The following is a 4,102-nucleotide window of genomic DNA, read 5'->3' as shown; positions in this document are numbered from 1 at the left end:
ACACTACATAAAGAGAAGTCTCACTCACTGTCTCTTTTCTACTACCCAATTACTCTGTAATGCACTGCAAGCCAACTCCCTTCTCCACTACACTACTGAAAATGCTCTCCCAAAGGTCATGGATTCCTCCCTATTATAGATCCAACAGTGTTTCCTCAGTGCTCATCTTCTTCATTCTCTTTGCAGCCCTTGACCCCGCTGACTATTCACTCTTTCTTGCTGTGTGTCTCAGTATTCAGGCAGTGAGCACTGGAGAAATTCAGACCTCAAAGATCTTTCAATACTGTCATTTAAACTGAGTTTAGTATCTATAAAATTCAAGTCCCTGATGAAAGTCCCTGTGCTCTTACATTGTGCAACATTTATCATGACCTTATATAGAAGGGAATATACATAACTTGATGATACCAAACTTACCTCGTTGATTCTCTTAGTAGATGTGGCTAATAATTATTTTGAAAATGCTGTATATTAAAATGCACGCAGGTCCCTTTCTAGAGAGGCAGCCAAGGGGGCCCGATGAAGCTGGAGGGTGGTGTTGCTACTTCCCGGTGGCCACAGGTAGGGAACATTACATAAATGTCCAGGATACCTCTCATGAGCGTGAGGTCGGGCAAAGGCACCTGCTACAACTGCTTGGGGGAGCCTATGAAGCCATCCACCCCAGATCTCACCATAGGGACCAGGATGGAAAAGACTTTGGGGCCTGCCTTTTCAGCTGTCACTACCATTGCAAAAGCCAGTAGGACCAGCATGCACAAACAGCACCACAGGGTGCCCCCCTCCTCCAGCACCCTCATCTACTTCCCTCGGGATGAGGAAGTAGGCATGTCCCCATTATCACCCTGCACTCCGAATCTAAGCTCTACTGTGCTGTCTCTGGCAGCTGCCTGCCCTCTGAGTCCAGCCTGTGTCTGCACTCCACATTCTTGCTGCCAGAGTATAGGGAGGGGCTGGAGCCTCTAGGGTTTGCTGAGCAGCCCTCAGTGAAGCTGTTGCCAGCTCTGCTACAGTATTTTCAAGGACCCTGTGATCAGCACGTGGAGGCCCATGTTTTATTGAAGATGCATCTTAAAGTCAGAGAAGTGTCCCATGAACACACCAAGCTGACGGTGGTAGTGAACAAAATCGCAGTGGAGTGTAAATCCGGGAACTCTTCATTCACTGCAGGCACGGCTGTCCAGTGGTGGCTGGCAGGAAGCCCATCATCTTTGAGGTAGATGCCCTGTGGGGGCCCCTTCACCATCAAGCTCAGTGCCTCAGACCCCAAGGGCTGCTGTGACTGCAGGCTCCAACCACCCTAGCAGCCAGCCCCTCCTCAAGATGAACCTGGAGGACCCCTCAAGGAGTACAAGCACATCAAGTATCCCCACTTTAAGGTGCTTGTTCATGGGAAACCAGGATATGTTTGAGATGGACCTGAAGGAGTTCCTGCATCAAAAGGCTGACAGCTTCCACAAAATACATGTGGTGCTGACCCAGAAAGACCAGGAGATTGTTTTCTGCACCTCATGCTTGGCAAGCTCTCAGAGAAGACTGACCAGCTGGAGAAGAGCCTAAGCTCAAGTTTGATGTTCTAGATTAAAACCAGGGAGCTCAGAGAGGACCTTATGGAGTTCTGGAGGGATGTGTCCATGTTGAAAGACAAGATGTCCTACATCAATACATGCTGAACACAGGCATCCTAGGATCCTGTGACTTTCAGCAGATCTTCAAGTGCAAAGGAAACTGAATGGGCCAAAGGGCCCTGTCTGGTGTCTCTGCATCTACTCCATGGGTGACATGTGGGACACTTGTATCACCTGTAAGTGTCAGAAGATGCTGGAGAGGATCATGACAGCATTGTGCTGATGCTCTGCCTTCAGGGGCACAAGCTTGACAGTAGCTCAGAAGACTGTACATCATGTGGAATATCCAGAACCTGCAGAGGGTGAACATGACCCAGGCCCAGACAATTGGTATACACACTGGTCTCCTCATACAGCATACTCTTTAACAGCTCCCTGAAGGACATCCAGGTCTGGGACATCATGGGCACTGAGCTGAAGTTAAAGAAGGAGCTCGTGGGCCTCAACCACTGGGTGCAGGCCCTGGTGAGAGCTACATGCATAGTGGCTCCTAACCAAATAATCAAGATCTGGGACAACTGAACCCTCAACTGCATCCACGTCTGTAGACATCACCAGCAGCATCTACTATATTGGCACAATGAATGGCCACATTGTGACTGGCACCTAGGAGAACCTCATTCACACGTGAGACATCAAGTCTAAGTAACAGGTGTGGGTCCTAACAGGCCACATTGGCACTATGTATGCCTTGACAGTCATTCAATGCCAGACCAGACCAAAGTCTCCAGCATATCCTATACTCGGTGTGGGTATGGAATTCTGTGCCCTTTCTCCATACTTCACCCCATGCATCTCTTGCATCTGTCTGTTCCTGAGTTATACTCTTTCATAATAAACGGGTAAACTAGTAAATAAAATGTTTCTGTGAGTTCTGTGAGCCACTCTAAGTAATTAGTTAAACCCGGGGAGGGTTGTTGGAACTTTCAATCTATAGCCAATCAGTCAGAAGCCCAGAAGACAACCTGGACTTGCAGTTGGCTTTTGAATTGAGGAGGGTGTGGGTGGTCTTGTAGGACTGAGCCCTTAACCTCTGGGACCTGAGACTATATCCAGGTAGATAGTGTTAGAATTGAATTGAATTGCAGGGCACTGAGCAGGTGGTGTCCCAGAATTGCTTGTTGGTATGAAGGAGACCCCCCCCAACACACACACACACTCACACTGGAACTGGTGACCAGGACCCACTAGTTGTTGATTTGTCTGAAGAGTATTAGTTACTTTCTTAGCATCTGTTTTTCCTATAAAAGAAAGCAATAAAGAGCAATAAAGAGAACATAGGCTTTGGAGTTAGAAAGATCTAGATTGAAAACCCTGCTTCACCTTTACTAGTTGCATAGCTGGGAAACATATTTACCAACTCTGAGCCTCAATTTCCTGATCTGTAAAACAGAAATAAAAATCGTACTTCCTGGAGGTGATGGGAAGATGCCATCTATGCATATAAGGTACCTAACTGAGAGTCTGGGACTTAACTAGGAATGCAAATACATGATAGATGATAGATAGATAGATAGATAGATAGATAGATAGATAGATAGATAGATAGATAAACAAGTAAATCATTTCTTTATGATATTAACTGATTCATTTTGGTAACCATTTCTCATTTCTACTGATTTCAGATGAAGGAATACGTCTGCAAAGACATACTGCCCTTTCTACCCTACCTTATACATTTTAAATGCACCACTGAAATTCTGCCATAAGATAAAGGAGAATGCTTACCTCTTTAAGAATATATAATTATTGTTGACAGTCAATCAGCTTGAAGAAGCACTTCTGGACTGATTAACAATGACCCATAATTAAATACAACAGTACTTAGAAAAAGACCTGATCGTCCCAGAAAGAATTGTTTCAGGAATGATGAGTGTTTATCATTTTTATTTGCTTCCTAAGTGGCAGTTATCAACATTAGTTATCCAGATTTTTAATTAAAAATGGGAAAAATTAATAAGGTAGTACTATCAAAAGAAACTTTTAAATATTTGTCATCATAATATAAATACAGTATCTATAATCATATATATGACATAGAATGTTTTTTTTTTTAATTTTATTATGGTATGTTAGTCACCATACAATACATCATTGGTTTTTGATGTGGTGATCCACGATCCACTGTTTTCGTATAATACCCAGTGCTCCATGAGGTACGTGCCCTCCTTAATACCCATCACCGGGCTAACCAATCCCCCCTCCCCACTCCCCTCTAAAACCCTCAGTTTGTTTCTCAGAGTCCATAGTCTCTCATGGTTCATCTCTCCCTCCAATTCCCCCCCCATTTTTCCCTTCCTTCTCCTAATGTCCTCCATGCTATTCCTTATGTTCCACAAATAAGTGAAACCATAGGATAATTGACTTTCTCTGCTTGACTTATTTCACTTAGCATAATCTCCTCCAGGCCCATCCATGTTGATGTAAAAGTTGGGTATTCATCTTTTCTGATGGCTGAGTAATATTCCATTGTA

General features: G+C 44.3%; 1 pseudogene; it reads left to right on the top strand.

Annotated features, from left to right (window-relative positions):
* Positions 1-290: 290 nt before the first annotated feature.
* LOC102726368 (E3 ubiquitin-protein ligase TRAF7 pseudogene) lies at positions 291-2,954 on the top strand (annotated as a pseudogene).
* The last annotated feature ends 1,148 nt before the right edge of the window (positions 2,955-4,102 follow it).

This window comes from Leptonychotes weddellii, chromosome 8 (genome assembly GCF_054177405.1).
Source record: "Leptonychotes weddellii isolate Sample4059 chromosome 8, ASM5417740v2, whole genome shotgun sequence".
NCBI classification, from domain to species: domain Eukaryota; kingdom Metazoa; phylum Chordata; class Mammalia; order Carnivora; family Phocidae; genus Leptonychotes; species Leptonychotes weddellii.
Note: the sequence above shows the minus strand (reverse complement) of the source record. Positions and strands in the feature narration are given on the sequence as shown.